Genomic DNA, 12972 nt, shown 5'->3' with positions numbered 1-12972 from the left:
AGTGCGAACCAGTGGGAGTCAAGAATAGAAACCCCTTTTGAACTTTGTGAAAGTACAGGAAATAAGAAACAAACCCCTGGTGAAAGGATGATATGGCTGCCAGATGAAGCAACTCTGGGGAACAACTACCCCACTTTTAAAATATGCCTGACAGAAAAGGTAAGAGACTTGTGATACTGAAGCTGAAAGGGAGGTTCTATATTTTGCTGAGCAGCCCAAACAGAAAACATTTTCCAAATCCCCTTATATTGTTTTTCTTGTAGAAGGTCTCTAAGATGCAGCTATACAACTAATCATCTCAAGAGGGAGGAATTGGTCCCTGGGCATCTCTGGAAATAGAAAAAACATGCTGTCAAGTGCAGGGATCAGCTGTCCAGGTGAGGTCACTTGGAGAGGTGTGAGAGCAAATGAGGGTGTTGTGGAAGGAGGAGAGGTCTTCTTTTGAGGTTAGGCCACAGCAGGGGGAACCATGTCTGGCACAGCCAGAATGGGGTCATGAGAATGACCTTTACTCTACATATTTTGGCTTTCAGAAGAAACATTACTATGAGACAAAATTGGAAAATGTAAAAGGAGACCTATGGGGCAAACATGAGAGAACTCATCAGATCCATTTTGGGGGACAATGTTGAAGAAGTTACATTTGGTGTTTGAAGGAGAATCAGAGAGACCACAACAGGGTCTTAACCATCACCTCTGAAATGTCTTCCAAGCTACTACCTTGCTTGGAGACTATTCATGTGTGAGCAACAACTGCTTGCTCAACCCTGTCCATAATCACATTGGAAGTCACAGGTATGTACATTGCTAAAGAAAGCTATGTGATGTGACAGCCCATTCCCAAACCTCATAGCTTCTCTGCAAAGGGGGTAAGACTGGGTTCCACCTCGTTTATGTGCCACACCACAGCCATTTGTTGGGACTGGACAAATTCTGCACAATGAGGGAGCAAGTCCTCAAATGCCTGCAACATTAGAAGAGCTGTTCTTATTCCAGAAGGTTATATGCAATTTGGCCACTTGTGAAGTCCACTACCCTGAACCATCCTTCCCTGATAATGCTCCCCACCCAATATGGATACATTCATTGGTACCATCGCACTAGGGCTAGATCATTCCAAGGAAACACCTGTGGAGAGATTGTGTGGATTCATCCCCCATAAAAGAGATATGATATAAGTTTTTGAAACTTTGATTCCGTGCATCAAGAACCAGGTCACCTGGTCCCACTGGACCCACAGCATCCACTTAATGTTTAGTCTGGCATTTGGCACTGTCTGAATCAACGCTACTATAAAATCCAGCATTTTGAGACCTTGAGCAGGGGGGGGGGGGTTCAAAATTTTTGAAAGAATTGTGACTTCCTGAACTAATAACAAAATCTTGCCTGCTGGTAATAATGCCTTCTGTTTGATTGTGCCCAGCTGACAGACGATAAATATCAGGGATTGTGATGGGTCCATTGGATATCTCGTCATATTGACTATGATCCCCAAAGACAGCCACAGCTAGAGAAAATATTGCCTTGCCATGAGAAGTTTTTTCACAGCTGGTGCTACTATGAGCCAGTCATTCAAGTAAAGGGAGACCTTCAATCCTAGCAGTAGAATGTGTGCTGTTACAGAGGGCATGGGTTTGCTGAACATCCAGGGGAGCTTTTTGAGTACAAATGGAGGGCTTAAAACTCATAATGTCCATCTCCAACCTGAAAATGCAGGAATCTCCTGTAAGGTTTCACGATTTTGATGTGTACATATGCACCTTGGGATCCAAAAAGCACATCCAGTCTCTCCTGCCTGAAAATATGGTAGGATGGACTGTGTCATGACAACCCAGAATGACTTTCTTCACATATTAATTCACTGACTTATACTGAGGATTAGTCTAAGGTCCCGGGTATTTTGGGTACCAAGAAGACGAGAGAGTAAAATCCTGGCACACACTGGTCTGTTGTGATTGCTTGTATGGCATTTTTTTGAAGGAGGTTAGAGACATGTCCTTTTGTGTCACTCTCCTTTGCTGGGGTAGAAATGTTGGGGGATGAGGGTGCACATTTGAGCATCAAAAATGGTATGGAGTAGCCCATAGATATAATTTCTCCTGATCCACTTGTCCTGCATAATGATCAACCATGGCTCCAAAATACCACCAGAGTGGGACAAGCCTTGTGACCTTTCAGGGTTCCTACTAACACGCATCTCTAGGGTGGCAACCAGACAAAGAATGCCCCTTATCATGGGATCCTCTGTCATACTGACTTAGCTTTTTGCCATCTCTCTGCTTACTCCACTTACTCTCCTCATATCTTGCTCCTAATCCTCCTTTCTTTATGTTCCATTCAGAAGTCTATCAACAGAACTTAGCCCTTCAACTATGTCTTAGACCATTTTTACATACTATAAATGTTATCTCTACCTAGATCATGGAAACTTAATGTGTGAATCAAGTTTGTATTATCCGCTGTATGTATATGCCTGTCTACTGACATGCATTTTAACCACTTTATGTACACAGTAGGTTTGCCTTGAGCATTGGAACTATTTTACTTTTTTATATAATGTATTAGTATAATTTTACTGTGTCTTGGATCTTTTCTCCAAAGGGCCGCCGCTGAAAAGGGGCTTTTGTCCAGTTGGACTTTCCCAGTAAACAAATATCAAATAAACAAATAAATAAATAATACTGTTGTCTCTGCTAAGGCTGTTGGGACTTTCAAAACTAAGTTTTTGGCACCTTTTTGGTTCATAAGAAAGGACTGCTGTGGAGCTGAAAACTTCATCCCAACAACAGTGAGCATTCTGCCCTCTTGCTCACACTCTAACATTTTGCCCATAAAAGGAGGTTCTGTCAAAGGAAGCATTGGCAAACACTGTCTGGAAGTAGTCTGAAAAATCAATGAGGCACAGCGAGGCCTGTTGCTGTACTGCGATGCCCGAGCCTGCCACTCTAGCTGCTCTATCTGCAGAATTATGAATCAGACACACGGACGTCGAAGAGGCAGACTAACAGTTGCCACTTGGATTTACAACTATGATCTCAGGTCACCTGCAAGCAACTGTTTCAGAAAATCTGAAGTTTCTCAACTAAAGCCCTCTGAAACAGTACCACATGGGCCACACAGTTCACTGTCTTGACTGAAAATGTGTTGGATGCATAAATGCACTTTCCAAGTCTACCTATCATCCAAGATTCTCTGTTAGAAAGGGGAACAGACAAAGTCTCCTTTGGGACCTAACGTTTGATGGCAGCAGACATCACTATGGAATCCACAAGTTGTTCCTTGCTCCAATGCAGTCTATTTCTGAAGACCACAACACTCTATCCAGCTTCCACAGCATAGGCTCAGCCATGTCAGGTTCCTTCCATACCCTGGAGCACACAATATCTACCACCTTGTCAGCAGGTGGCACTACCCATGCCACTGGGGGAGAGGACCTATAGGTCTTCCATACAATCTTTTTTTTTCCGGGGAGGTAAAGTCTATTGGTCAGGATCCCTTCTGCCTCATCATCTACAGCATCTCACCAAATGTGATGTCTTCAGGAGGAGACTAGGAGGAACCCACCCCACCTCATGATCTGTGTAAGGGACACTTCCATTTCCTTGGTCAGTTTGCAGTGGAGTCATCCCAACTTTCCTGGGAAGAAGACACCCCAAATCTCCGCAAACCCAGCCTAAGAGTTTCTCTGTCCTGCAGAAATGCATAAAATGTCCGGCTAAAGGTTTCAGTCTCAGCAGTACCCTTGAGTGGAAATGATGTAGCCTGTGCCAGCTCCTGCAAAGAAACCTGCTTGGATCTTTTCTGCATAGACATGCCTTCCACAATAGTCGACCAAAGACCCTAAAGCAGTGGTATCAACGGCTCTGGATCTGAAATCATCATGGAAGGCTTCAGCACCAAAAAGCCCCCACAATTTGGCATCAGATGCTTGGTGCCAACCCCTCCAGTTCTAGAGGTCTCTGGCACTAATAGCAGTGACAAGGAATTCACAGACAGTGAGGGCATCAGCAGTGAAGAAAGAGGTTTGTCATAGCTGATGGCATCTGCACAGGCTCCGGTCCATCTCACAGCATCTACTTAATGTTTAGTCTGGCATTTGGCACTGTCTGAATCAACGCTGCTATCAAACCCAGCATTTTGAGACCTTGAGCGGGGGGGGTTCAAAATTTTTGAAAGAATTGTGACTTCCTGAACTATTAACAAAATCATGCCTGCTGCTAATAATGCCTTCTGTTTGATTGTGCCCAGCTGACAGACGATAAATATCAGTTCTTGGCTGATGCTCCTTCTGTGTGGAGTCTGCATACCCTCCCTGTCTGTGTGTGGATTTTATCTAGGAGATCTGGTTTCCTCCAACACCCCAAAGACCTGCTATAAGTGAACTGGCATTCCTCCAATTTGCCTGCAGGAAAGCATGTACGATGTGTACATTTGTGCATTCTGTGACAGACCTGTCGGTTTGGAGAAATGTCAGAATGTGTGAGTTTGTGTGGAAAAAAACAGTGCATCTTGTGCTATACCTACATTGACATGGGTAGTATCACTGAATGTGTGTGGGTTTTTTTTTTTACCTGTGTGAGCACACATAACTCATCTGTACATCAGTAAAAACAATTTACAAATAATTATTTTTCAAAAATGAAATATAAAATGCATCACAGAACATTCAGACTCGCAGAGCATTTTGGGGGTCCAGGAGCTCCCACAACCAGGGTGCACAAGTAGATTCTCAGACTTAGAAGGGCCCTATACTTTAGACCATACCTAGCCAAAAAAACTGGCTCTTCTCAGAACTGTGCACAGAAGGTTGACATAGCTTGTGAGGGGGGCTTTGAACAGTGAAATCATTATTTCTTTAAATTTTCTTCACAAATAAGCCTCAAAAGCATACAGAGAAGGTTGCTGTTGTGGAGGGATGGGACAGTGCAACTATTATTTATTCAGCTTTACTAACAATAAAACCTCATAGGTCTACACAGAAGGTTATTAGAGCCTGACGGCTGGGGACAGTGTGGTCACTGTCTTTTGTGGGTAGGGTTAAAGAGGCATGATGTGTATACGTAGACAGCAAAAACTTGAAATATAGGATTGCAGCGATTTGCTCCTACACTTCCTTCCCAATTCATACAAAAGGGATGCAGAGGTGACCATTTGGTTTTTTTTTTTTTTTTTTTTTGTAAGATGACCAGGAATATTTCAGTAAGTGATTTATATATCCTTACAAGCATCTGTCTTCCCAGGATACTGGAAAGTACTATTTTGTCAGCTTTGGGCCTTGGGCAGAATTTATTTTTTCCTGGAAAGGAAAAACAAGGCTGCATTTCTTTACTTGGTCATGACTCTTGTTCATCAATGGATCAAAAGGCTGCTCCCCCCACAGGGGAAAGTTACCTAGGAATCGTATAAAACTCCACTAGATTCAGTGATGGCTCCCTACTGTAATTTTGAGACCAGTAACTGGGAGTTCCAAAGTTATGATGGGAGGTGACTGAAAAACTGAACAGTGAATGTTAAAACTTGTTCTCCTTGTACATTCTTTGTAAGGGTGAACCCCCAAGCACACCTGAGACTTATTAACTCTAAGATCATTGTACCTCACAGAAAGTGAAATACTCCAAACTATAGTGAACTTGGACTTAATAAGCATTCCTAACCTTTTTCACACTCTTACCTTTCTGTTCTAGGACTTGAAGTTACAAGTTTAAGACATGCAAACTGCTACTCTCACAGACAAATTCAACTACCCTCCTTTGTGTCACAGAGATAGTTGTTTAAACATTTCAGCAAAAGGCTAAAGTTAGGCGATACTAACAACCTGCATCCCTAGGTTTGATTCCCTCAATTTCACTAACTGCAAGTCACACAGCCAGTGCTTGAAAGTTGCAATTTTGCCTAGTGAGCTTTACCCATGTAACAAATGAACACAATAAGAAAAGAGGTGGCAGTATGACTGAAGGATGCATACTGGGGGATGGGGGGCTTGACTCTGAATGTTTTGGAGCACTGATTGTTTTATATCAATTTATTTGCTCAAAAAAAAAAAAAAACATTAAATCAGTTAAAATATAGGTCTATAAGGTTTAACCCTCACTTGTTACAGCAGTAGCCATAACATTAAAGAGGTGAATGCAAGCATCTTTTTTTTTAACCCATTAAGGACTATCCAGTACTTTTAGGCTCTCCTGGCACAAAGGATCAAGGCTGTAGTCCCTGTGCTACACGGTTTGATTCCTCAGCCGTCATTTGCCTATTGTGTGACCCTGAGCAATTCACTTACCAGACATTGCTCCCGGTTCACCCCTGAAAGGGACTGTGTGTCCAGTGGGCCTACCAGTCTAGCAAATGGGTATCATTATTAAAAGGATGATATTTACTTACAGGTCATGACCTATGTGCAGGGAGTTTCCACCACTGCCACTTACAGGATCCCTTAACATTATCCAGTGGTGTACCTCCTCCTCAGTGCCATTAGGAATGGAGTCTGAATCTACAATGGGAGTTTTTTAATACTATATTAAACCACAAAAAGGTCTGTAACTCTGTTTCTGAAACATATACATCTTCAATAAAAGTAAAAAAAGTGTTACTTGAAATCTGATACATTTGTTTCTACTTGCTATATAAATTATTACTGTTTAAAGAGCTGAAAACTATTTCGGAGATCAAAATGGTCTCACAGCTGTTATTACTGGATGACATCACCAAACAGAGAGACCTAGAAATGGTTGTGTCACTATAAGAAAGAAAAGTCTTTAGTCAACGGTAACATTAATTCCTGGTTAAATAAAAGTCATTAGGAAGACTGATATAAGTCATCTGGCCAGCTCACAGTACTGTGCTGTTATCATGCCATCATCATCTGGTTTGTTAAAACATACAAACCACAGACAGCTGCACTATAGTTCCAACACATTAGCAGACAAATTCCCCAGATCAGCTAGAAATCACTGCCACACTCAGCAGCAAAATAAAATTTCACTTTCTATGAAACCAAAATCCTTAAAATCACCCCAGCACTAACAATTAAATCTCAGCACCTACATGCAGCCAGATGTACAGAGTATCCGACATATCAGAAAATTCTACTTTAAGGGCATGTCTACCTAGCTCAGTACTCACAAAGAACTTGCAGCTCTGTGACACACACAGGTTATTTGAATGTCTTGTTAGTGCCACAAAGAAATCCTTAATTCAGTCATAGTAACAACAAATTAATCCAGGTGTAGACTACACTAATTGACAAAGCTAAAAACACACAGTTCTTGACTGCAGCCAATGAATGTCACCCTTAATGACAGAATCATTAAAACTCATCTTCTAAATACAGACAGAGATCAATTCTCTAGCTATTAGCATGACGAAAAGTCATAACCAAGGTACAGCCAGACACCTCTTTTTGTCATGGCACATGACCAGTCTTCTGAGTACCTGAAGTGGAAACTCCAGTATAAGTGTCAGTGGCGAAAGAGGTAGCATTCTCACCTTTGGTACATAAGGAAGTGGGTTCTACTCCCACACCAGGTAGATTGATTGTTGACATTACAGTGCAGTCCCAAAGTAGGTAGATCAATTGCTGGCACTATACTGCAGCATAAGGAGGTGTGCTGAGTATACCGTCCTTCGGATGAGATATAAAAGAAAGGTCCCATCTGCTTGAGTTAGTAGTAGCTCAGGTAGATGTAAAGATACTACAGCACTTGTCAAAAAAAAGAGAAGGGGAAGTTCCCTAATGCCCTGGGCAAATTTCCACCAGTAGTATAAATACCACCATGGGTCACCTCTGAAAATAGGCTACTAGCCTAGTGGGACTAACATGGTCAACAAACAATCTTCTTCTTCTTCTTTCGGCTTTTCCCGGTTAGGGGTCACCACAGCGGATCACCTTGTCCGCTCATGATTGGCAGTGGAGTTTTACAGTGTTGAGTTGCCAGCCCGGCTCCCAACCTTCCACAGAAAACACACACACACACACACACACACACACACACACACACACACACACACACACACACACACTCATACCTAGGGCCAATTTAGAGTGTCCAGTCCATCTGCAGCATGTCTTTGGGATGTGGGAGGAAACCGGAGCACCCGGAGGAAACCCACGCGACTACAGGGAGGACATGCAGACTCCACACAGAAGGCACCCCAGCCGAGGATCGAACCGGAGAACCTCTTGCTGTGAGGCGGCAATGCTAACCACTGCACCACCGTGGCCACCCATGGTCAACAAACGATAAAATATATAAATAAAATAAACCACCTACTGAAATTAGCTCAGGAACTTTATCTCCACAAGCACACCCACAGACTTTCATACAAAGTATAAAAAAAAAGGCCAAATCCCTTCAAAGAGGTGGATGTACAATATTTATTTCCATGCCACAGACATCAGCCTCATTTATAAGCAGCCATTTAATGACTGCAAACAACAGTCAAGTAAAAGTGTGCCACTATTACTCCAAAAAAAAAATCAAATCACAGCATTTAATGCCAAATCAACAAACTCATCTGACACAAAATAAAACTGTTGAAACTACATTATTTCTGGAAATGCAGTTATCTAGGAAGAAAAAGCAAGACAATTTTTTTCATAAGGGAATCAAGTCCTTCCTGTGACCACAACCCTTTATTGAAATGCTTTAACTCCACAGCTTATCACTGCAGAGAAAAGGGCAAGTAAATATTTCATCAAAACTCTAATACACCTCACTGCTATACATCACAATAAAAAATGCACACTATCGACTGCAAGCATCATTCAATTTAATTCACACTGAACAAAATAATTTCTTAAAAGTGTCACTGAAAAAACAACATGCTCCCACTTTCATAAAGAAATGTACATTGTTGCTCTTCAATGTCTCTTTACATCCTTTTGCTGGCTTCAAGACAGAAGTCTCTCTCTTAAGCTACTGATGAAGTGTGATCACAAAAGAGCAATATAACAACTGAAATTCAAAACAGAAAAACACTTAAAAAGCATATTTGTGCCAGAGGGTGAGGGAGTGGTCATCTCATCTGAGGGAGACTTTGTCCTTCACAACCTTTCAACTTAAGAAACACTAACGTCAAGACTGCTGCACGGTAAACAGAAATTCCCAAGAAACCTCAAAACTCAATCTTTAAATACAAATCACAGGAATCACACTTTACTGATCACACAAACATTAGTGCACTGATTACTAATGTCTTGTACTTAAGATTCCCATTCCGGTACATCAGAGCAGCTATGTACTACTAAACTCTTCTATCACAAAATACACCAAAAGACAGCATCTCCTGTTCTCCAGTCATGTTGTTACACAACAGGACCAATCTCACACCTGACTATTTGGCGCAGTAATACAATGTGCAACCTCATAGCTGCTCTTTCTGCTGTATTACCTAGAAAAGAATAAGGGATCCACCAATCAAAGCATATCCAAAAGCATATGTAGGTTCATCACATTCCCAAGAAACAATCATCATCATTGTAAAACCGCTGAAAAGACTAAACTGGCTACATGTCAAGTAACATGCTGACTTTCTTCTCAACTCGTACTAATCAGAGATGCACCAACAAACAAACTTTGAAGTTCTAACCACTCAGGTCCTCACCTCCAAACTCCCCAAAACTAAGCTTCAACTCACAAAGCATGCCTTCCCAGTCCTCGAAGCTAAACTGAGAGAACTATTTCCCTCTTTTCTTAAGGATAATTCCTCTTACCCCAAATTCCAATAAAAACTAAAAGCATGTTACAAGACTCAAGGAAAATGCAACAGCTCTCACTCTGGCCATATAAACTTAACCTCATCCTTCCGATTAGCTTGCTCTGAATTTACTCTATATTATGATTCCTTCAACATGACAACTTCATTCTGTATACACTGCATGTATATATTTTGTTTTGTCATTCCCTCTGTATTATAAATGCCATGTGTCTATTACCTTTACAGCCCTGGGCTGAGAATGACACAGCTCCAGTGGGATAAGTGCTCTGTCTTGGTTAACACACTCAAATAAATAAAAAGAGTTAAGGTGGCATCAAAAATGAGTTACCTAAGCAAGCAGTTGAACAGATTTTACAAGCACAGGTTAGAACCAACAAAAACAGTGAAGAATATCTAGTTACAGAGCTTCTTGAAGTTTAAGGTACTCTCCACTTTTATAATATATCCAGATACACTTATTAGGACAAAAACTATTGGATAATTAAATAGGGCAGGTTAGAAACTGGATTACATCAATGGAAAACATGACTACTATATACAAGTTACTACCTTGTCACAAAACTCTACAGTTAGCACCTTATCACAATACCCAGTGTATTGTTAAAATCAGTTTTCTTGTTCCCCCCAGAAGTATGGAAGTGGGAAGCTGAAAAGAAGATCAACATGCTGGTACTAAGGAAGTGCTGCAAGAAGTTGTAAAGCTCTTAGCGTCCAAAAATGAATGCCCCCCGCCTTCCACCCATCCTCATATGCAGACATAATAAATGGAAGCAAAGACAGGCACAGGTGTGTGCTCATGCACTCTCTCTCACACACACAGAGACACATATGCAAAATATCTAAACTGCCATTGAGAGAGTAGGGTCTATTTGGACATATAAAGTAATGAATAACAACTACAGAAAAAAAAATCTAAGCAACATCTAGCTCAACCACTACTAACACTCAAGAATGTTTGATAAAACCCATTCAAGGCAATCAAACTTTATATGGCACATACAGGCCAGTGCAAACTGCAGTACATACGGCATTACACTACCATGATCACTGCCACATTCTCTCTGACTCTCTCGCTCTCTCCTACACACACACACACACACACACACACACACACACACACACACACACACACACACACACACACACACACTCTATAATTGGTAGCTTATCTTCAGTCTTTTCAGAGAAAGCAGCATGCCATTTAAACCAATGAATGATGACAGCAACAGAAAGCAGTGTTGCAAGGAGCAGGTGATGTGGAGACATGGTCCTTACAAATAAAATATAAAATAGGATCAGGAATAACAAAACGTTTGTTAACTTACCACCAATGTCATGTGTAGTATTTGTGTTCCTTTTCTCACACAGACTTCACCTTGAAATAACACTGTTCTTCATATCACCCTGTAAGTACTTTGACCATGATTCCTAAGGTAAAATGCAGAAAAACATGAGTAATCCAACAATATCTGAAACTAGGTAGGAGCAAATACTTTTCAATGTAACCAAGCAAAAACTCATCTGTGAATAAAATGACAGCACGTTACTTCCTTTGGAAAGTCATGGATCAAGGAATAAACTCGGGAAAAAACTAAAATGCATGTACAGTATAGTCCTTCCATTCCAACAGTTTAACACATGGCATTCGTCAGTTTCTCTTAACAAGCAAACCTTTCAAATGAAAACATGACTGAAAAATGAAGAATTTTGATTTGTGTCCTACAGCTACGTTTCCCACATGCCTCAAACCTCTGAACTACAGGAAAAGACACTCCCCCCTCCCCACATGCACACACAAACAGTGTTAAGCCATATCATATTACTGCTGTCATACTGTATACGCTGAGGTGTACATTATGTGCCTGTCAAATACTCCTCCAATGAATGAACTGCTGAAAATAAAAGGCTTACTGTACTACACATACTAACAAACACATACATGTAGCTAATAACTTAAACTTATACATTTCTCTATGCCAATTAATCTTTTCGAAAAGGCAATCCTGATAATGTCGTTACAAGTTAAATGAATATACCACCTGGCAGCAAAATCCTAAAAGAATCTGTAAAATTAACTACTGGAGTAGTTCTTACATCTCTGACAGATTTTCAATAGTTGCTTCACAAGGGGCTGCAAGACGATCTAAAAAAGTCATCCAGTCCCTAAATTTTCTGTATGAATTATTATTTGTTCAAAAAATGGGCTGGCTTCTGACCTTGAGACATTAAGATTTGTGCTTCTCTACAGCCCCCACCCCCCCTCCAGACTGCTCTCCTCTGCCTTGTGTTACTTAGCCAACATGCACACTGCAAACCCAAATGAAAGATCTACCCGTCTCCTGGGTGTGCTCTAATTTCAGATTTTATGCTCATAGCAGGTTGCCAGTTTTACTGACACGTGTAAGGTGGTTTTCTAAAATCATACAACAAGCACAACCAATTTGCTTTAGTTCTGTGTTCTTCCAACCCCACCCCAACACACACACACGCACGCGCACACACACACACACACACCTGAAATAATCACGGTCAGTATCTCCAATGTATAATCACTGCATACGTTTCCCTCTATTCTTCTAATTTTGTCACACCACTCCTTTCCAAAGGAAGTCTGTACACAGAAGTACCTGCTGCATAATTCTTAGCCTTTACTTTGGATTAACAGCACACAAGTTTACAATACAGAGTGTCAATCAAGTTAACTGAATGCCTGCTCATACAAGTTTGGGCTTACATTATCCAAAGAGCAACAACTACACTGGTCACTGCACTTACTGTATACTTTAGTGATGTATGGCAAAAGTATCAATACAAAGCAAAAGCTTCTTGACCTAAAGCCCTTTCCTCCTCCCACTCACCAGAATTCACTTCTCTCCCACCTCACTCACTATTGAACCTAAAAACTGTTTAAAAAAATAAAACAAAAACTGCCTCTACTGGCCCCACAAGGCTACAATGCCTTCCACACCTTTACACCACAAAATGAACGTGTGAAAACCAAAGGAGGCAGTGTTTCTATCTATATTAGAGAAATTCACCTCAACTCTAGTTAGACTGGACAACTCCATGGAGTTATCCACCATAACCTGGACCTGGAGTTAAGACCCCCATTCAAGTCCTAGCCAGTTACAGATCCCCCTCCATGAGTCACGACACCCATGAAGCCTACTTAACCAAACTGAAGACAATCAAAATTTTACCGAACACACTGGTTATGGGGATTTCAATTATCCCACCATCAACTGGGAAACCTACTCT

At 41.2% G+C, this 12972-nt stretch overlaps 1 protein-coding gene across 2 annotated transcripts in view; it reads right to left on the bottom strand.

Annotated features, from left to right (window-relative positions):
* LOC122815235 (solute carrier family 45 member 3-like) overlaps positions 1 to 12972 on the bottom strand; it is a 691924-nt gene that overhangs the window by 402091 nt on the left and 276861 nt on the right. For both annotated transcript variants that reach the window (XM_044087564.1, XM_044087565.1), the window contains exon 2: positions 11040 to 11142. The gene's annotated coding sequence lies outside the window, so the exon portion shown is untranslated. The remainder of the gene's footprint in view (positions 1 to 11039; positions 11143 to 12972) is intronic.

This window comes from Protopterus annectens, chromosome 11.part0 (assembly GCF_019279795.1).
Source record: "Protopterus annectens isolate FY-2018-M chromosome 11.part0, PAN1.0, whole genome shotgun sequence".
NCBI lineage: Eukaryota > Metazoa > Chordata > Ceratodontiformes > Protopteridae > Protopterus > Protopterus annectens.
The sequence above is the reverse complement of the archived record's forward strand: the minus strand, read 5'-3'. Positions and strand labels throughout refer to the sequence as shown.